General features: G+C 49.6%; 1 protein-coding gene and 1 long non-coding RNA gene across 11 annotated transcripts in view; one reads left to right on the forward strand and one right to left on the reverse strand.

Annotated features, from left to right (window-relative positions):
- Positions 1–10,649, forward strand: part of LOC143429140 (uncharacterized) — a 192,795-nt gene extending 182,146 nt beyond the window's left edge. Inside the window, exon 5 of the long non-coding RNA XR_013102505.1 lies at positions 10,614–10,649. This is a non-coding gene — a long non-coding RNA (uncharacterized LOC143429140). The remainder of the gene's footprint in view (positions 1–10,613) is intronic.
- LOC143429099 (cell adhesion molecule Dscam2) overlaps positions 1–22,291 on the reverse strand; it is a 132,325-nt gene that overhangs the window by 61,988 nt on the left and 48,046 nt on the right. The gene's annotated exons all lie outside the window — the stretch shown is intronic.

Below are 22,291 nucleotides of genomic sequence, written 5' to 3' on the forward strand. Positions count from 1 at the left end.
TCCGGTTGTTTGAAAGTTAGAAGTAGAATCAGTCCTCGGTACCTTCTGTACCGAGAACACACAGATGTAATGGAGGGTGGATGGGATTAGGGAATTAGGGATGGGTCCCTGCGTAGTCACCTCCACGGGGTGGGCCTGGACCCTTGGTACCATTTTCCAGAGACCGGTCTCTCGAAAATGGTACCAAGCTAAGGACTACGTGCCTAGATTTAAGTCGAAATTTTCCAAGTCCTTCTCAGGACTTTGAAAATTTCTATTGGATTGTATTTTGTAATTGTAAATTGTATAATTGATTGTGGTATTGTTTAAGTTAAATTAAATTAGGTTTTCGCCGATGGATCGCCGTTGGAACGCCGTTGGAGCGCCGATGGATCGCCGTTGGATCGCCGAGGGATTTTAATTCTAACTATTTTTCTATATATTTTATATTATATATGTAATACCCTTCTTCCCATCTTCTCCTTAGTTATAGATATTTTTATATATATTATATATGTTTTATATTATGTATGTATATTATGTATCTATATTATGTATGTAACACCCTTATTCCCATCTTCTCCTTTCTAATAAAATTATAAAGTAATCCATTTCCTTATTCAAAGTGAGAGAGCCATTTCTATAATCGCGTTTAGTCAGTACTGATGAACATGCGTTACATTCTCCCTTGAGTATTCTAAGTTTCTGTTACGTGCAATCGCTTCACGTATTTTTCTTTTCTTTTCTATTCGTTCGAGACTTAGTCTTCCATTTCCACGCAGCGAAATAGTCGATGCTCAATCAAACTGATGTGGTTTTCGGAGCCCATTGAGATTTCGCAGCCCTTGTCGATTGGTACGCCCGTTGGGTACTCGACTTGGGTATAGGCTTAGCACATTGGACGCGCTCACCGCGGTTCGTTCCGAGTAGCTCCTACCCCGTGTCGCTGGGGTCTTCGGACCTGCTGTAAGACGACTTGGGGCGGTCTGCGAAGTTCGTTCTCGTCGGTGGGCAATGCGTCCTACTGCTAAGCCTCGCTGAATTCTTGATGGTAGCCGCATTCACCATTGGGGAGAGCGTGGTATCAGCTGTTTCGTTGTAAGACGTGGCATAAACATAATTTGCTCGCGATTCGCGTCGGGTATGGTTCAACTAGTGGCTAGTATTGGACCATCGGGTTAGAATCCTCTCGCGAGAATCTAACGCAGGTTCGTTGGTACTTGTTCGCTTTGCTCGCGTCGCGAATTTAATCTTGCCTCGAATTAGTATTTTTTCTTAACTTTAGTTTAATTTCATCGCAAATATCGTACCGTAGAACACTTCAAATTTTCTAAAGTGTCTGTAGATTCATTTTAGAAATTTCACTTTGTTTAAGAGAATGGCATTTCTTATTATCCCTTTCGTAAGGTCCATACTACAATCTCTAAAATCTATGTAAGGAGAATGTATTATGGATTTCGGTTGTTTGAAAGTTAGAAGTAGAGTCAGTCCTCGGTACCATCTGTACCGAGAACACCTGAATGTAATGGAGGGTGGATGGGATTAGGGAAATTAGGGATGGGTCCCTGCGTAGTCACCTCCACGGGGTGGGCCTGGGCCCTTGGTACCATTTTCCAGAGACCGGTCTCTCGAAAATGGTACCAAGCTAAGGACTACGCACGTAGACATAAGTATAATTGTAGATTTAACGCTAGAACCACCAAATCGATTAAAATAATTTTTATTCTGTAGATTTGACCATCATTTTGTGCATTCGTTATTAAGAATTTTCTCTAATTCATACTTTTATCGCGGGTTGTTCTAGCATTGAGTCCTTAGCAATACATTTGAGATTTTCCAAGTCCTTTTCAGGACTTTGAAACTGTCAATTGGATTGCAAATTGTATTATTAGTTAAGTTATAATGTAGGTTAAGTTAAGTTCAGTTAAGTTTAGGTTCTCGCCGATGGATCGCCGTTGGAGCGCCGATGGAGCGCCGAGGGATCGCCGTTGGATCGCCGAGGGATTTTAATTATTATATATTTATGGATTTTAATTAGATTTATTTATATATTGTATATGTATGTAATTTCCCTTCATATCCCTTTCCCAATATCCCTATCGTAAAGTCCATACTGCAATTTCTGAAGTCTGTGTTAGATTTTGGAGAATGTATTATGGATTCCGGGTTTAAATGATTAAAGTAGAGTCAGTCCTCGGTACCTTCTGTACCGAGAACACACGTATGTAATGGAGGGTGGATGGGACTAGGGAAATAGGGATGGGTCCCTGCGTAGTCACCTCCTCGTTGGTGGACCTGGGCCCTTGGTACCATTTTCGAGAGATTGCCATTTCGAAAACGATACCAAGCTAAGGACTACGTGCCTAGATTTAAGTAATTTGCAATTCAGTCGAAATTTTCCAAGTCCTTTTCAGGACTTTGGAACTTTCAATTGGATCGCAAATTGTGTAAGTGCTTAAGCTAGACTTCTAGTTAATGTTAAGTGTGGGTTCTCGCCACTGAATCGCCAGTGGGTCGCGATATTCTTTTCAACCGAATAATTCATGCGAATATCGAATGAAATAAGGATATTCGATGGAAGGAAGAAACAATTGATCCAACGGTATTCCCTTCCGCGAGGGCAAGCCTGGAACGGGTGCTTTGCAACTTCTTGGATATTCCTCTCGCATCTGCGGTAAGCAGTTTATATTGCAAAATACCCGAAACTCTGTGATCCGCGATGCGCACGTATAACAGCCACACAGATATCTATATACAATACATATCTGTCTGGTAAACATCGAAGAACTTTCATTTTGTTATAGAGCTTCGCTCGGAGGAGCGAAGCGGCTGTACGCGGACGATGTAGCAATAACAGAGGGATCGATCATATTCGATCTTCGTCGTGTCAGTTATTACTGGCTGCGCTCGAAATCATTTGCATGTTTCTGGGCGAGAATGCGGCCAGTTCATCGCTCAACCGCGGAACGGTGCAGCGAGAAAAATGTCCGGGCAATTTGAGAGATTTATGAACGCGTAATTCGCTCGGGTAACCGCGAGAATGTTTCAATCTTGCCGACCAAGGAAACGATCGTTTTCGATCTTCGAGGAAACGCGCTCGATCGTCTATGCGTCTTTCCTGAAAGGTTGAAAGGGAAACGATAACGAAATCGTGCCGTCGACGATCCCCAAATAACGATAACCGAATCATTCGCATCGCGACGATAAAACGCGCGCGTACTTGGCGGCCATGTTCACCAAATGGCGAGCGAATTGTTGATTTTCTCCGCAGACCGCCTCGATCGCAACATTTATCGCACACTCTCTCTTTCTCTCTCTCTCTGCCTCTCTTCAGGATCGTATCATTTCCACCCCAAGCATTTCTGCACTCGTTTCCTCTTTTAAAGCCCCTGTCTCTGTTTTTTTCCGCGGCTGCTCTCTCATCTTTATTTCGACCCAACAAATTTGATAGCACAGCTGACGCCAGACCATCATCGACGAGTTTTGTTTCCGGAATTCCAGGATCACGTTGCGTTGGGCTGACAGAATTTTTCGTGCGAATGGAGAGGCGTGAATAAGGGGTATTTAGTGAAGATCCACAGTGTCAGATTCTAATACGAACGAGGGGTGCGTTTGTAACAACCCAGAGATTTGCTGGCGCCCACAGGAATATCTGAATCAAACCAGTAACGCGATATTCCTGTTAGCAACATAGTTGTTCTATCTAAAATCAGGCTGCGTATCGCATTTTCCGATTATCGGTTCGCAACCGAACGCGCGGGCAAGATTCACGGGAGATCCAGCGCGGATACGCGAGATCGGTGCATTATGTATGAACGGCGATTTGATAAGCAGAATTTTGAGACTGGAAATCCACGAGAACGCCAAGAGTGCATCGTCGCGAACCTCTATCGTTGCATCCTGCATTCGTCGAACCGTGTGTATATGCGTGTGTGTGTGCCGGAAAGACGTTTATGTCCGGCGCTTCCTGCGCTCTACGAGCGCACGATGCACCTGCGCCACCGGTTTACAGTTATGCAGCATCGACGTCTACCCTGCATTTATGCCCGCGTTGCTTTCCATGAACGCGTCTACATACACGACCGCGCGCGTGCAACTACCTGCGACTAGGTAGATGCACATATTTCGGGGCGCAGAGTGCACCACGTATCGCGTGCATCTGCTGCACCCTCCTCAGAAGGGCGTTCTTCCCTTCCTGCGACCTGTACTCGCGCGAGTGAGCGAACTCGTCGAATGACAACGACGAAGACGGCGAAGACGACAACGACGACGTCGACGACGCCGGAAAATATGGTTAAATTAGTACGCGTATAACGCAGTTTGTCGCTGCCGGTGAGGACCGCCGTAAAACGGTTATTAAGAGGAGCTACGCTCTTGTAAAGGAGAATTCTGCTCGACGTTCTTCTTGTTTGCGAGCAAATTCAATAGAGATTCCGTCTAACTCGATAACCGGTAGCTTTCTGCGATTTAGTGCTCGCTTTACCATCGAGAACTCCAAACGGATATAGTACGAAAGAATGCTTGCGCGACGCGACGGTGCATTCGCGTTTTGTTTCTCGTTGGATTATTGTTTTACGGTTTTCAGTGATGGATTAACTCTTGTCGGATCCTGCGTTCATTGAGTGCTTGCTCGGCTAATTAAACGATCTGGGTCGTCGAGACGTTTCCTCTTGCCAATCGTCAAGCGCGATGTTTTAAAACGAGGATCGTCGTAATGGAAGATCGCGAAAGAAAGAGAACAAACTATATCGACGTCGATCGAAATTGTTTGCGCGTTCATTCAGTCGTGCGTGTTCGGTTATTGTCGCTGCGATTGATCCTCTCGATGCAAAAGGAGCAAGAGCTGGATGAACGGACGTACGATCCAATTATCGACTCTACAAAAGGTCGATTAATTCAGCGATACCGCGTTTCCATAAGTAAGTCGACCAGCTCGTCCCATCTGTTACTGACCGCGCTCGCAGGCTTTTTGTTAGTCGCGTTACGCGTCAACGTTAATGAACAACCGAGACGATGAATATACTCTATAAATTAAAAAAGTGCGAACGAACAGTTCGAGGGTATGAATAGAAATAGGAGAAACAGCGGGCGTGGATCGTGAATTTTTGTTTTACCGCCACTTATTTCGTAATCACTCGTAAAGTTCGCTGCTACGGGCGTTTCCATTTCATTTTTTATTCCCCTCGTAGTGATATCATATTTAGCCGGCGGTATCCGTAACACCGGTCATCGCGGGACTCAGCCATTTTTGTAAACGTCACTCGAGATCCCCTCGCACAGTTTTCAGTGGAACGCGTTCAATCTCGTCACCGCTGGTGATGCGCTGTACACTTTCGAGCACGCTCGTACACGTGTTACTCGACGCGGTTACACGCGACGAGGGGTGAAAAACGTGGCGTCGGATTTCGAAGAGGGATCCCTCATTACACGCGTTACCAAAGGACGAATCGAGACGAGTGGAGGAAAAGTATTAGCGGCGATAAAAATGAAAATTGGACGGTTGTGTCACTGTGTCGAGGATAGTCGCGGGTAACTGAACGAAGAAAAGCATCGCTCGGCGATAAATTGAACGCTCGTAATTCCGCGTCATCGCGTTTTTATCGTTCCGCGCGGACGCGTACGTAGCAGGAGTGCTCGGTTCTCATAAACGGTAGCTTTTTTTCTGCCATTTTTTCCTCCCCTATTTTTTTTTTTTTTTCCATACCGCTCGCATGCCGACCAGCAATGAGGAAGAATGCGCCGTTCGCTCGACTGCGACGGCAAAAGCACGTGAAACGCGTGAATCTATCGGGAAGCGAAGCGTGGTCGGTTGAATGAGACGCGCGAGGAATATGCTCGCAGTGATTCCGTTCCCTTCCGTGGAACGTGTCGACAAAGAAGCGACTCTGAAGGCTCGTCGTCGTATCCGTCGTCGCGCGCTCGTATTTCGTCGAGCGCGTTTGACCAACTGGCCTTTATATTACCGCCACGCAAACCTCGATTCCGCGCGTCGATGCTCAACAGGGATTTCCACCCCCTTTGCAACCCCCTTTGCAACCCCCTCGCTCGAGAGGTGTCCGAATTTAACGAACAGACTGGTTAATCGATATCGTATCAACGGATACACGGGAGTCAAGCCAACGACCGTGGCGCGGATGCAGCGTACGATTTTATCCGGCCACGTAAGGGAGCACGTCGTATGGGAACAATCCCTGAAACGACGCGCAAATATTCGCCCCAAGCGTTCGTGAATACTTGATAAGGCACTCATTAAACGTCGCGGGGCGTGACGCATCGTCGAGCCTCGCGAAGTTCATCCCCTCGTGCATCTGCTGCCGCGCGCATAACAGCGCGCATAATACGTGACTACGCGGAACACGATTGAACGCGGCTTAATTAATCACGGCGAAATTCGGCGCTAAAACTTGTTTGCAGTTGCTGCTGGCCTCGGGCAACGGGGTTAATTTCGCTTACGCGAGGGAACACCGTTACGCGATTCAGGCTGAACTTCCGCTCGTCGACCGCGGCTCGTCGGCGAACTTCTTTTTTCGCTGCCTTGGAATTTGCACGGATTATCAGACCGTCCCTTGCCCGCGTACCACCCTTCGTTACTGCCTCTTTTTCCCCTTGGATCAGTCGGTAATTGCGTAACAAGAGGGGGTCGCGAAAATTCGATGCGTTTGCGCGAGCCGTTTCCGGTGTTGCGTAATAGCCGGATAACTACGTTACCAGAGACAATTACACGGCGACAATGCGCCCGCCGCAATTGCAAGCCACCGTCTCCCTTTTCCGCGACACGAGAAACGCGACTATTTACCGGTGTGTGTTTGCCTCGCGTTCGCGAGGCGACACGGAAAATTCCAAATATTGTGCAGTCTTGCCGTGGCGTCGAGCAACTTCGCCCGCGTCGACGTCAGTCAAATTCCCTCGCACAGACGACGGTGTGCTGTTAATTCGTCACCTTTCACCACCGACGAATCCACCGAATCGCGATGCGTCCGCATCGTTTATGCATTGACGTCATTTCGCGGCGTGCATTCGCGCCGTCGACTCTCTCAGCTTCCTTAGAACCGCCCGTCGCGCGTGTTTCACGCTTCTGCTACTCGTTCCACCGAGTACACACCGCTTTTTCGTCGTTCTTCCTCCATTTTCGAACCGACGTGCTACCCCTCGCGGTATGTTAAATAGATATCAAAGTTATTTTAGCTTTTTCATTCGTTCCCCGGAAACGAGACCAGTGCCTCCCAATGTGCCGCGTATTATTAAAAAATGTGAGAACAAGGCGAGAACATTTCGCGCCACGAAATAACTCGAACCACTTCTCGCGGACGTTCAAAGGCACGCGATACGAGAACCGCGAAATTTACCATTCGTCAAGTATTTGGGTTACCAGCGCGAATAAATAGCGCAGGAACCGTTCTCTCGTCACGCGTTGATCGACGTGGCGAACATCGACGACACGGACAAAACCGTGGTACCACTCCGCGCGCGTTTCAACCCCTGGACGCGTTCCATGTTACAGGGGGTCGTTTCCATCCTCCCACCAACGCGTTACACCTGTGTCTGTCCGTAATTATGCAACGGCGCAATTTATGTCGCGTTTATACACTCGACTCTACCGTCGTCCACCCTCTTTTCCGTCGTTCCAGCTACGCGTGGTCCGATTGCCAGCGCTTCTCGGTGTTCGCCACGCGGGGAACGTGAATGCACGTGCGCGAGCATCGGCTGCGTAAATGTTGCGCCACTGCGACTATGTCGGGCACCACCCTCTATTCTCGCGTTGCGCCTAACCGATTAATTACAGAGCACCGTCACGTTGCAGCGGCATTATCATCCCGCGCACGGAATCCGCGCGTCACTGACGAATTAACCGCGAGGACGACGCACCCCCGTCAACCCCCATGGCCGTCCACCGTTCGAATTATTAACCCGCTCGATTGCGAGCGACGACGATGACGACGATGGTATCGAACGAGAGGAAGGACGTGATCGCCAGCGATTCGTTCGGGTATTTGATTACGAAACGGGGGTGGAAATCGAGAGCTGGTTTCGTACCGTTAAACCGGACGGTTTAGCGAAACGTTGGGGGGCGTTTAATTCTAATTAGACCGAGGCCGCAGTCAGGTGTAATTTAAGACCGTCTCGAGGCGGAGCGGGTAGAGAGCACTCTGGCTCCGGATTTCGGGGTTGGATCGACTTTCAAGGAGAATCGTCGAACACACCGCCGCGGTCGAACTTCCGAACTTGAATTTTCAGGCGACAGGGCGGACAGGGTGCTTCAACGCCGGTTACTTCCACTACGAGTTCAGAAGCCTCGAACGTACACTTTCCACGGTTACGACGAATGGTTCATCGGGGCTTTAAGACCTTCGATCGTTCTTGCCTAGAACCATGTATCGCGGTATCGAATTCTATATCGTCCTATCTCGCGCTGAATATACTTTGCGATTCTCTCTTGGGGCTGATCTTCAACTTCTCGCGTCACACCGCGTAACTCTTTCTATCGTTCATTGAAACTGTAATTAGCGTAACACAGGGGTTGATCGATAGTAACGAGGCCTCCTAAGAAAATAATCGCGAGATTCGATAGAGAAATATCCAGTGTTGGCGGTGGAGTCGTTCGATTGGCCAGCATTTTAACCTGACCGATCAGTTTCGATCATCGACGCGGCTCCTTTCGTTAATTGGCGGCAGTTGAAACAACGGTTACCCGTCGTAGGATCGGCAGCCGTGGATCGCGATTATCCTTGCGTTTCGCTCGACTAATCCGACTTAAGCGCCAACATAAATACGAATATATTTCGCGTACGCGATGGTCGAAGTTAGCTGCAATGCAGTAGCTCGGATACGGGCGGAGGGCGGCACGCGTTCGCCGTTTCGATCGTTTGATCTGGATCATGGTTAATTTCACCGTTGGTTATGGAGCACAATACCGTACCAATCACACACCGTGACTTCGCCGGGTCGCGCAGTCCGATTGGTTCCCTCCGTGACTGTCCACGTACACGGAGAAAGGCTGATAGTGGTGAATCGTGCGATCGTGGCCAACGTGCTCGCGCGACGGTTAGACGGGGAGGTTCGTCGAGCGTGTACAGGCTTACACGTACACGCGTGTCGCTCACAGGGTGGCGCGTGTGTAATCGGCGAGCAGATAAAGCCGTGAGACGGATCAATCCGTGACGAAGCCATCGACTTCGAAGCGCTAGATTTCGTTTCAATCTCGCCGGTGGATCGCGTTCGGCTCTCTCGTCGAAGGAACGCGACAACGCCATCCAGCCAGATACACGCCCGAATTATAGGGCAAATTGAACGATAGATCACTTTGTCGGCGACGGAGCTTTTAACCGGGAGATGCCGTGTCAACGATCACTCGCTGGAATGAATCATCTCGAGCCAGACGTTCTCGGTTCTTCGAAATTCTCTGCAGTTTCATCGTGTACCTGTCTGCTTCCTCTGAACTGAACTGGATTATCTTGATGCGCAGGATATCTCTTGAACGATGACCACCGATCTGCCCAGTGGAACGAGCGCCTCAGAGTCAGGCAACCTTCTCGTTGTGCTACTCGCGGGTTCTTTAGATTTGCATGCTGTCTGTTCGAGGAAATTTGAAATTTTAAACAAGCTTCTTGTCTGACCATTCTATATGGAGAAACGAAACGTTTTCCCGGGGTTTCTGTGAAATTAAAAACAAGGGTGGCCCATAAATCAGGGTTTCCCCAGACGTTAACAGAATTCGCGAGCCAAGAGGCGATGTAACCAGAGTTTCGTAGCTGGATCTTTGACGCGAGGGTTTCCTTCGATCGTACACCTTTGGCAGGCACGCGAAATAGGAAAACAGGAACGATCGACGGAAAGTGCTGACGTGCGACATTCAAGCGACAGACTTGCCAGACACGGCACCCTGGATCGGCTTCCGGGCACGTGGCGACACAACTTCCGGGTACGCTTATCTCTCTCTTTTTTATCCACGACAATCCTTCACATTATTTACCGCGTCGGCATCTTGCGAGTCACTACGAGGCAACGTCGATGACCCGACGTTCAGAGACGAGCCAGAAGAATCCACGAAAAATCGGTAGACGCGTTATGCACGTGTCGCGGAACACGTTGGATAGCGAGAACGCGTTGAACCAATGAAAGGAACAAAGAGGAAAAATCGATGGCATCGACGATGAAATTAGTCGGTCCTATCGTCGAGTGGCTTGCACCCTTTCGTCTGACCAGCCCTTTCTTCTCTCCTACTCGCATCGCGTCCAACCATACCGATTTTTCTGCCTCCGATTCCCTTTCTTCCCTCTCGTCTCCTTCTCCCCCCTCTTCTCCATTCGCCGTCCCTGTTTCTCCGTCCCTTTCTTCGCGACGCGGATGAATATATTTCCCTCGGCAGCGTCTTCATCCGAGCGAATGGAAGAATCTAGCGAGACGGGAGCAATATCGGCGGAAATCGAATCGCAAAATGGAGAAAATGACTGCGAGTGCTTCACCTTATCGCAGAGGTGGGGGCGAGGCGAGAAAATCGAGAGGACGACGAATGAATGGGGAACGAGAGGGAGGGAGAATAAGTGGGAAAGGCGGGGAAGATAGAGAAAGAGGGAAGTTTTGAGAACAGAGGAAAACGGACAGGTTGAACCAGCAAGAGTGAGAGACAGAGGAAGAGTGAGAGAGAGAGAGAAGGAGAGAGAGAGGAGGAATGCATTCCTGGGCGAGTTAATCCCTGGAGTCTGGAATGGCTGACAATTCCATGGATCCGTGCCTTCTGCCGTGCGCTTTCCGATCGTGTGCGTTCTCGTACGTGCGATCGAGCCAAGGTACGCGCGAACCACGCGCCCTGGGCATTATCGTCCACGATCGATTCGTCGATTCCTAACTCACGATAAATGGATGGTAATAGGGCTGGAAGCCGGAGGATCTTGCGTGCGGTTGCGCGTGTTTCTTAACGTTTCTCGTTCTCGAGTCTGGCTGGTACACCAGCTCGGTTCGCTGACCCGATCGTTACCATAAGCAGCTTACGGAAAGCCTGTCGGATTGTCAGTTATCTACGTTATACCTCCCCGTCCTCTCCGCGAATCGCCGTTTGCCTTTTCCGCTCTCCCGTTTCTAGTTTTCCGCCCCCTTTTGTCGTTCACCGGGAAAGTAATTCGATGGTGGATGGAGATACCATTGATAGACGTCGAGCGGCGAGCCCCGCGCGGATCGCGAAATTGAAATTCCCATCAATTGCGGAGACGTTGATACCGCGATACTCGTCCCAGATTAAGTTTCTGCCGATGAAGAGGGCCGCTTCGTAAACTAGAAATTTATAGCTCGTTGAACCCTCGACGTTCTACGAAATTCATGTCTGACGAATTTTTAACGACCCTCGACGAACGCAATCAACGATCGCCAACGGTTCTATCCAAACGCTGGATCGAACCAATTTTCTTCCGTCGCGGTGAACAGAGAAACTGTGGTATCTAACCTCGCGGTAGCACCGTTGGGGAGCTCGCTTTTTTCCTCTTTATCTCGCATTCGACGGGAGCGCCGACGTTAGCTCGTTAATTGCAATCCCGTGGAAAGGTTTCGCGTGAATCGTTCCGAGGGGGGAACACTCGATCGTTCGACTTCACGAAGATCTATCGAGCGTTAGTTTGTTTGAATGTAAAATATTATCGCGCGAGAGGTAGCGAAGAAACGAGAGAGATTTACGGGAGATCGTAGCGCGGTGGAAAAGTGAGAGAAAACGCGTCGATTCGTCGAGCAGAAAATGAAGCGCAAAATACAATTAGCCGAGCTACCGGGTAATTGAAACAGTGAACGGGAAATGGGCTCGCGGCAAGGTAATACGGTTCAGCCCTTCTTACGATTCTCAGCGCCGGGTGGAAAAGAACATCTTGAGAGAGGCGAGGCGGGAGAAAAAGAAAACGGGTCGAAGAAAGCGTTTGACGACATCACGGGGTCGCTCCTCCGTAAACTGCTTAGCAGCGGATAGTAGCGGCTGGCCGAGTTCCTTCGTTGCCGGAGTAACTTTCTTAATCCTCTTCTTAGCCGAGTTAATCTCTGCGATTAATGGCTTGCTAGCTCGCCGCAGATCGAAGAATACCATCTTCCGGTTGTCGAACGTCGACGCGCGACGTTCCACCGCGTTAAAACAAATATTTGCGTATCAAGTAAAGCCGATTATATATTCCAGCAACGAAGGAAGGCGAATGCGAGAGAGAGAGAGAGAGAGCGGGGTAGGAAAAAATAAGGGAGACGAGAGGAAAGCGAGATACGCGATATACAGGGGGGCAATAATTCTTTGGTCTGTAGTCAATAATTCCTGCTTGGTCCACGGCTGGCGTCGACGGAGCGATGTCAATAAACGCATCGATAAATCAGGTACAAATCGGCGGAGAGCCGAGGGGGTTGTACAATTCGAACGCATCGATCGGCTCGGCCGAGAGACAAAAGAATTAACCAGACACACCTGCGTCGTCGCCGTCGCCGCCGCCGTCGCGTTCTATTTTTCTGGGGAATTAATCACGAATGTCGCGAGCGATTGCCACGCGAGCTTTTTCCCCGGGCGCGCGCACGGCTGCTTTCATAGACGCGCCGGGCTTGAAGCGTGTCCCTCTTTTTTCCGTCGCTACTCACGGCCAGATGTTCCTAGCTTATCGCTCACCGGCATCCGCACTCCAGCGACGCGCTGAATTAGCATAATAGCATCGGTGTCGTTACGAGCCAGCGAAACTCTTCAGGATGCTTCGATGCTCCGATACAATGGAATATCGATCGCAGCCTCGGGTAGAGGCAAGTCTCGCCGTAGGTGCAGACGGTGAAACGCCGCGACCCTTGACGTATTAAAGAGCGCTGGGCGAAAACCAGAGGGTTGGAGAGGGAGAGAGAAAGAGAGAGAGAGAAGGAGGCAGAGGGAGTCTCCGGAGAGGAGGGAGAGTCGACCAAGGGACCAGACAAAGGCGCGACCAAGGGTTACACCGATCCGCAAACAATTCTTTGCTTAGCCGTAGGAAAAAATAAAATTGCGGTTCACCGGGCTACGCACGTGGAAGGGCTACGCGTACGGAAGGGTAAACGAGTAAAGAATGCACGCGTCGCACACCGGCGAAGTTCATGAAAGGAAGAAAAACGGGCGGAATAACGCGCAGAGGAAGAGGAATGTCGGGAAATAATCGTTGCCGCTTTCGTCGTGGAATTTTTTCATCCCCCGCTGCACCCGTCCGACGAAGAAATGTACGAGCGTATTATAAGGGCCATCGTCCGCGCGATGCTCGCGCCGGCGGGTTAAACTGCGACTAATTTCTCCGCTTAACGTCTCGCTGCAGCGGATGGAACGCGTGTCCTCTGGGCACGTGGAAATTTTGTCCAACGGTTTTTACTCGTTTCGCTTTAAAAACACTCGGATTCGAATGGAGGAAGAGAGTGAGAGAGAGAGGGAGAGAGAACGATCTCGGTTGATGCTCGAATTTTGTTTTCAAATGTGGAATTTCAATTACGATTTTACGTGTGACATTGAACCTCGTCTACGCGAAATAGAGTTCAACCACTCTTATACCCAATTTGTTTGAAAAAGTGTTCGCAGCAATGGCGCTGATTCGAGAGGGAAATGTGGCGTTCCAGCGAAATGTAAAAAGCGCAACAACATCCTGGACGAGCCTGTGAATCGCTGAGAACATGGATGGCCGCGAAATCGCGGTCGTATCCTGTAAATTCAGCGATGTGCACGGCACTCTAAAATGTCATTCTAATTTCGACGGGGACGAATCACGCGCGGCGGGCTTCCAGAGCGTTTTAGGCAGTTTTACGCTGGCAGGTCTGGCGGCCATCATCGGTACCTGGCGTTCCACATCACTTCGCATTCTAATTACAAACTGCATGGTGCCCGCGTAAATCGTAAATTATTTTCAATTGTCGGTCTAAATATGGCGTGCATACAAAGTGCAGCCGTCAGCCCGTAAATACAGTCTGGCCGCAGAAATTGTTCATCGTGCTCTATCCATCGTTAATTGCTCCGAATATAATTAAAGGCGGCGAGCTGGATGGATCAAAACCGAGAGGAGACTAGGTGTTCCCGTACAGGCTATAGACCACCAGACTCTTTTGTGTCTTTTGTCTGCGAATTTTCTTTTTTTCTCCCCCGCCCTCCCCCTTTCCTAACGATCAATTCATGGTGGATATCTTTCGTTGGTATCGCGTTTTTCACGAATAGTATAGAGCCTTCCAAAAAAGAGCGGTAGCAACAATAAGTAGATCGTTAGTGGTCGAACAATTAATCGAGGGAAAGCTTAACTTAACCAAAAATGATGCTACAATTGTTCTTCGAGGTCTCGCACATCTCTCATCGACGAGGGCACGCGACTAGACGCTTTCTGGTAATTCGACCAAAGCCGTATCAAATTGGACAATCGTGACAGTTTCGCGGTCCCATCGATACGAATTACAACATGGTTCTGAATAAATTAAACTTTGCTTCTCCTCCCATGCGAAACGCTCTTTCGAGCTCGCGTTCAGTTCCGCTCTCTATTTCAACCCCGTGGCGTTACGAGGACGCGTGTGCCAGCACGGGTCTGCGAACCGCAACCAGATGGGTATCTTTGAGAATGCAGACGGTTCATAACTGTGGGAGTTCCGGTAGAATTGGAATCCACGTTCGAATCAACGTGGATATCTCGAAAAATTAGGGGTACTCTTTGGGAAGGGTCGTGCATTTTTAAAATGCACGCTCAAAGATGCTAAAAGGGGTGGAAGCTTTTTTTACTTCTCATAGATCGCTACGTTTCAATGTTTAAATAAGTCGATTCAAAGGGAGAGGTTGGATCCATCGAATGAATACAGAGTTTCTGGTAGGTAAGAAGCACGTCATACTCGTTTGTTCCATTATCGCGATTAGTTCGATACCGATAAAGCGTGCGAACGGGGAATGCATTAGGATATTATGTAACTTCCTCGAAATCCATGAGAAAGTTGGGACGCGGAGTCCCTGCTCTGACCAACTCAAATACCACGCGAGACAACGGTGCGGCAGGGGTTTCGCTGGAAAATCACTTACAGCTAGCCTCGTTCCCCGTGCACGGAGCAGGATTTTAAGGACTCGTCAATCCGGATCAGCGCGCGTGCACGTCAGGACACGACGAGGCGAATCGAGGCGGAACGAGGCGCGGTAGAACGCAACGAACCGGAGCGCAGCCATGTGAGCCGGACATTTTCGAAATTTAGGGCAACCCGCGATATATAGAGCCGGCATAGACGTAGGGAAGGCGGCGGGGGGTGGTGTTGGTTGCGCAACGTCATCGGCTTGACAGATCGATCGTAATTAAATCGATGCGATCCGACGCGCTGCGCCCATACCCCATGGACTTAACTCTAAATCTAGGAATGGGGTCGATCGAAGCCACCATCAGGATGCATTATGGAGCCAGAGAGAGGACATGCTCGCAGATAGGTGGGTGGACGCGGTGGGCGATGCGACGTGGGGTTATCTCGCGCCTATTTGCACGATAGTCCTGTTTCCGATTAATCAGGTCCCCGGAATTAACGCAGTCCCCAGGGTCTGCGTCGCATCTCGCGCGTATGCATACCCATTACATATCCCTCTCTCCGTCCCGCCGTGGCCCTCTTCCTTTCCCCATTCCAACCACGTTTCCCCTCGCGTGCCTCCGACTGCACCTAGCCGCATCGATGCTTTCCTCTTTCAACCAACCCCCACCGACAGTTTCGCCCTCCTCCTCTCTCTCTCTCTCTCTTTCTCGCTTCCATTTGCATACGTGTACACTCCTCTTCCGGACCGTTCTCTCTCCCTATCAATTATATTTCACTCTTTCTCGCCCGCTTGATTCCTGCTACTTTGTCCCCCTATCCTCTTCATTTATCTCTATGCCTCCTCTCTCACCAGCGCCATCCGTTCCGTCAGTTTTTCCCGGTCCCATCTCCGTCCATCATCCGCATCGATCCCCTCGTCACTCTGTAGTCCCGCCGATGCGCCCCTCCTCTTCGCCACTCGCCGTTTCTTGCCCTCCTCCGCTGTCCTTTATCAATTTCTCCTCGCCATCTCCCGTCTCTCCGTTTTTCGAAACACGCTCCGAGGTGAACGCGTCGAGGGACACGACTTATCGGCGCTGGTATCGCACGGATCCCGTCACCGCCCGTTTCAAAGAGCCCCGCTCCCAAAGGCATTTTTGCCCTCCGCAGTGGTAACCCCGCCCTTTTTCAAAAGCCACGATGATCCTCCTGATATTTTTTTTTTTTATTATTACCGCACTCCCTCGAGCGGCCGTCTACAAACGTAGCCGCGCCATCGTAGCCACTGTAAGTGCGCGTTTTACCATCCCCTCTGCCCTTTGGGACGCGGACCTCGAGTCCCCACGGCCCGTGCACTTTCCACCGAGCGATCAAGTCGCCGCCAATACGTTCAATCGGACCGTGCTCTGTAATTAGCCCCTTCTCCGCGCGAACGAATCTCGAGCGACTCGTTATAATTGGAAAGCCACCCCCTCGTACCGTTGCGTTCCATCGCTCGACGGGAGATTGACCCCCTCAGGCTCGTGCCAACGCTGCCAAGAAGTGTCTGCCCGTTACGCAATACACTCTCGACGGTGGTTAATCACTACTCTTCACGCAACATTTGCGTTACCATAACGGCTAATTAATAAACATCGATGCGTTCGAGGGCTTCCGCGCGTGTAAATGAGCGGGGGTGGAAAGAAAGCGCAGCGGCCATTACGAGCCAGCTCGCATTCACCAGCACGATCCAGCGGTTCCGCGTCTCGCACCGACGACGCACATTGTCTGTACACGTACGTGTACGTAAGCGTACGTTATCTGGGTCGAACGAGCATTAACGCGAAAATTTATTCGAGTTTCGTTCGTAACTGAAAAAAAAAAGGGGGAGAAGGGAAAAATGTCACTGGGACGGCGAAGGAGGGAAAAAACGAGGGTGGACGCGACCCCGGAATTATTCCCCAAATACGGTGTGTGTTTTCATGAAAATGCAACGTCACGTTGGCTCCCCATTACGTGATGAGAATCAAATTTCCTAGGGGCTCGCGGATGGACCACTTTCAAGCTGGTCAGCGTAATCGCGCCAGCGTTCGTCGTACGTCTGATAATTAAGCGCTTCGATCGCGTCGAAATGGACCGCGATAGATCAGACTGTGGGTCCCGTGAACCGTTCATCGTCTCGATTCGTTCGTTTACAAGTGCTCGCGCACTCGATTCGTCTACTTTTCTCTCTCGTTTCTCATCCGACAACGATATAGTTCGCGATCGTTCGCGCGTATTCGCGTAATCCTTCTTTTGTCGAGGGGAGAGTTGCTCGTTACCGCCGCTCCCGCCGAAAGAAAATCAAATTCAGCCGTGCTCGACTTAAGACGTTGCATCCATTCAAGTTCACCAGCCAGAGAATAGAAATCTCGTCGGATGGGATCGAGCGAAAGAGGGATATTGGAAAGAGTTAATCAATCGATGCAAGACCGTTTCACGAGGTGTGACAATTTAATTGATGAAATTAAATCTCAGATTGGCAAAGAAGTTCTTTCTATTTTTCTATTTCCTCTTCGAGATTGCTGAACAAGATATTCTTTTTTAAACGCTCCTTCGAGTATTTACGATTATTCAGTTGGTCGAACGATGGATAATTCTTATTTTCGTAGGATTGCGGCTGCATAAATTCTAGCAGGGATTCGAATCGATATTCCTGTTCGTAGCCACGCGCGCATAATATCATGCACCCCCGATTATTCCTATAATTTCGCAGCCGAATCGCACGCGTAATATCTCACGGCGGTCCAGAATAATCCGTCGAACGGCCGCTCCCATGGTTGTAAGGGCTCTGGACCCGTTCCTCTCGTTCCCGGCGAGGGAAGCGCATTTATTCAGATTTATTCGGCGCGTCACTTATTTCATCCGGCAAATATTGATTCCGATTTTTCATCGAACGAACACGCTCTAGGGCGTCTGGTCCCGTCGTAATCGACGCGATACGCGCAGTTAAGCGAGAGAGAGAGAGAGAGAGAGAGGTCACCAGCGACGGGAATTTCCGTTTGATATATGGTGTATAAATTAGCCAGCGCTGCCATCCGCTTTCGTCCATTACAGGAACGGATACGCGAAATTAAAGATCGCGTTTATTGTACCGCGTAGCCGCGAGCACGCGGTTCAAAAGCGATTCGATCGCGCGATTTTTCGCGATCGCGAAACGTTTAATCATCGCCATTATACACCCCTCGCGTCGCCATTCAATTTTCTCACCCGAAATGGATTATCCGACTACCCTCATACATCACTCGATGATTGTCGTAATTTCGCGAAGGGTCGAACGTAAAAACGCGCGTCGATTCATCCGCGAGTGATTTGTTTAAATTTCTTTTTTTTTCTCACCAACTCGCGTTCTATCGTAATTGCCACGCGCTCGACCAATGAAATCGTTCTCGCACGCGGTTCTGTCGCGAAACACCCGGTTAATACCTGGCTAATGAGACACAGGGACGATGGTCGTGTTCTATCGAGCGAGCGCGGTACCATCGCCGATATTCTTCCGAGCGGAAAGCCGCGTTCATTTCGAGCGAGCAAGCGTATCTAAAATCGCGGGAAATTCGTTGGTATGTGTTAGTTGGTATCGATTGGTAGGTGGGCACGAGCGGACACCACCTATCTGGCACACTTCTCTCCGTTCGTCACCGTGGTGCATTTCACCCTCGACTAATAAAATTCATGAAACTTGTTACAGCGCGATCGATAAAATTGGACGCGGCACGGTGTGTCTGTTTGATTAAAAAACAGAGACGACGAGTCGATACGGGAGGGAGAAACGCGAAACGAAAAAAAAAAAAGCAAGGACGGAGAAAATTAACCGCGAGGCGGACCGAATTTCCCGGATAAATCGCAGCTGGCCCAAGTCAAATTCTGCGTTAAATTATTCACCAGGAACGATTCGAACGGAGGCGCAAGGCGGAGGGCGCATTATGTTGCCAATGAAATTTTCTTTCGCCAAGGGAAGTTATCGGGTGCTCGAGTAATCTTTACCTCTCGGTTGCCTAGCGCGAAATCCTTTTTGCATAATTCGCGAAATCGAATCAATTGGCTGGGTTGTTCAAAGAAAACAGATCCTCCTCTCGTTTCCCTGATTTCCTTGTTTCTTCAGGTAGTTCCTTAACTCCCGCGGAGGAGCCACGTTTACCCATGTACTTTGTTTCATTGTGAACGGGGAAAGTTTACGTTGCGTATACTTCAGGCGAAGTTCTTTTCTCCGTGCAACACGTGAAACGAAGCGGTGCCGCGATACAAACGGAGTCTCTTCCAGCGCACGACAATAAATTCAGTTTATCGTTCCCCAACGATCCGACTTTCACGTAATTCCGAGTCAAAGTCAGCCACAAAGTCGAAACCGATCGGCTCTCGCTCTTTGAACGAACAATGTAAATCGGCTCCACGTAGCTCTATTGAACGCGAGTAGACGCGGGCGCGGAAGAAAAAAGGGGGCGGAAGCGTTCAGATTTACGGCGCTGGCCCGCGCTATTCCGCAGGGCGGAAAGGGAATTCGTAAAGCGTCCCGGATCTATGGACGCGCGTGAACGATGCTCAAAGTACGGGCGCACAATTATTTTCTCATAGTCAGCCGAGCCGGGTAAAACCTGCTCGCCGATCGAACGATTTAAAATGCCATTTCCAGCGCAGATGGGATACCTGGCTGCAAAATGTATCGGTTACCACGTGGAGAAGGGTAACGGATTCGGTGCTTTCTCTTTTTCTCGATTCAACCTCCTATCCGCGATCCGTTATCGATTCGATGAAGAAAAAGCCGCCCTACAGACTGCGTCGTTTCGATGACTCTACGATATACCACGTGACACGTATTTTATAGGGGTGGTTCGTATTCTTTGGATGCAACTATGAGCAGTAATTATCAAAAATTAAAAATTTTTTTACTAATAATTTAAGTGATCCAAACGGGACACCAAGGTTGGACTAAAAATCAACCAACGAGGAAAGGAGCAAAAAGAAACCGTCTATGAAAAGAGAGAAAAATGCGATAACAAATAGACGACAGAGTGGAAAACAGGGGGAAGTGAATGGAAAGATTGAAATGGCCAATGAGAGGGACTCGCGACGTTTAGCGGGAATTAAATATAAAACGTACCGGGAACTGTCGCGAATAATTAGGGGGATCAACGGGGTGAAATGCAGTCAGGCGGAATGTAGGTTAATTGGTTTCCATGCGACGCGATATACATTCTTTCGAGGAATATCAGTGACCTTTCGGCCGCGCTCAACCAACCGTGTCCCTCGACAATTTTTAACGATCAGGTTGAACCGTGCACCGGGTCAATTTGTACCGTCAAATAGATACTGAAACGAGACGTCGCGCGGATACACGTTGCGCGAGGACGCGACTGCTGTGCTAATCACAGGCGGGGAACAAACGGTGTGCCCCGCGCGAATTATCCAGGTCAATTAAATCACTCGTTTTGAAAACGTCATGAGCTGAACTTTCATGAAATTCTGATGTTTCGCGCGCTACGCGTTCTTTTTTTTTTTCCTCGTCCGATCCGAATGAAAAGCGCACGAGCCGCTGCGTCCGTCACTTTTTTCCATGAAAAACTGAACGAGCGAAACAATGTTTCAATTGTACAATAATTTACATCCAGCGCAAAGAGCTGGATACAGCGGGGTGCGTTTAAATTTCATCCCCTTAAAAAACGAGCGAGCGCGTACCTCCGCTGTTCGGTTCGTCGAAACCGCGACTCGAGCAATATCTCCTGCGGGTTTAATTGATTTTTACACGACCAGGCGCTGCCGTTTATGCAAACCGTTGGCACGCTCGCCCTCCTTTCATGGCTCGTTCCTGTTCGCGTTTAACCGACTGAACGAAGGCTCCGTAACGCTCCGCGTACGATGCACGGGGGTTGGGGCGGATCCTCGGCTGTGTGGCTTGTGCGCGCGGGTAAAATTCGAACGCGCTACTGCCGGAAGGATGCGGGGGAACCAGCGCGCCTCTGTCTGCCAGAACGAACCCATATTTCCCGGCCAGATCAATGTTAATTCACTTAGCATAAATTGCAGGCGAGAAGGTGAGCGGCGACGGTAGCAGCTGCGCCAAGTTTCCGACCACGTTGCAAAATCGCCCCCCGCCAAACCAGACGGGGGAAACACCGTTTTCTTCGACCGACAGACAGGTACGAACCCGATCGAGCCCTGTTCGAGCTGCCCTGCGAATTAAGCGGGAAACGAACCGATCGATCGTAACTGCGAGCAGTTGGAATTGATTTCGAGGGTCCGAACCGTATATACCACCCTTTCTACCATCGAGTCTGAATTTTTCGTTACCACCGGAGAAAGAAATTTGCCTGGTAGCCCCAGCTGATTCGTAAAAACGATCGCGAACGTTGGGTGGAACGTTGATATCGGCAATGGTTATAATAAATGGTAATAAGGTATCGCGGGATTAAACAGCAGGTACTGTTTTTTGAATAAATTAATAATAAGCGAAAAGAAATCGACAAGATTGGTTGCGAAATACGACCAGTTGCCACCGTGTACGCTCAGCGGATATAATGGAAATCAGTTCGTGCATCAACGAAATTAATAATTAATCGGTTTAATTTCGGGGAATTGATTATCGGTTTCCCGTCCATTGGTACGTAACGCTCGTTTCGATCATTATACATCCGAGTGGTTTTAATTTCTCTGTCCAACTGAAAGAACTTCCTCGGTCAAAGATTTAGCTAATTCTACGTTCCTTAGCGTCCTCCCCCCGGGTCGGTCATAATTATCGCGGAGAAAAGAAATTTCATTCCAAGGAACGCTGACGCGTCCAATAACGACCCGGCTACGCGAGTTATAATCCATATAATCCGAGCGAGTGTACGCGTGTCTAGATCGATATACCCGGGTTCCTTCTGGGAGCGTCGACTCGGGGTAACTCGATATGTTTAATTGATCGAATTTAATCTCTCCGCGTCGGCGAGGTACGTCGTGGCTCCTTCCCAGCCGGCCAGGAATAGCGACGTTATTGAAATCCGTCAGCCCCAATAGTCCCGCGAGTATTTTTGCGATTCCCACCTCCTTTGCACTTGCGGCGGCTGGTGTCAACGACCTTTTACCTTCCTCCCGTTCAAGTTCACCGCGATAACGATAGGACAAGCGCGGGACGAGAAACGGAAAAGCTACTGGCTCGTAAAAACCGTCCAGCTCGTTATGACCTGTCTACTTTAGCCATTGGACGCGATGGTTAGCCAGTGCCTTTCATACACGCGCGTTCACACGAACCTGTGTACGTTGGATCGCGTCAGGTGCACAGTGCGTACGCGCGCCTCTCGAACTCGCTCTGGTAACACGCGAAGTTCACTGTTCACGCTGCACG

This window comes from Xylocopa sonorina, chromosome 11 (assembly GCF_050948175.1).
Source record: "Xylocopa sonorina isolate GNS202 chromosome 11, iyXylSono1_principal, whole genome shotgun sequence".
Classification (NCBI taxonomy): domain Eukaryota; kingdom Metazoa; phylum Arthropoda; class Insecta; order Hymenoptera; family Apidae; genus Xylocopa; species Xylocopa sonorina.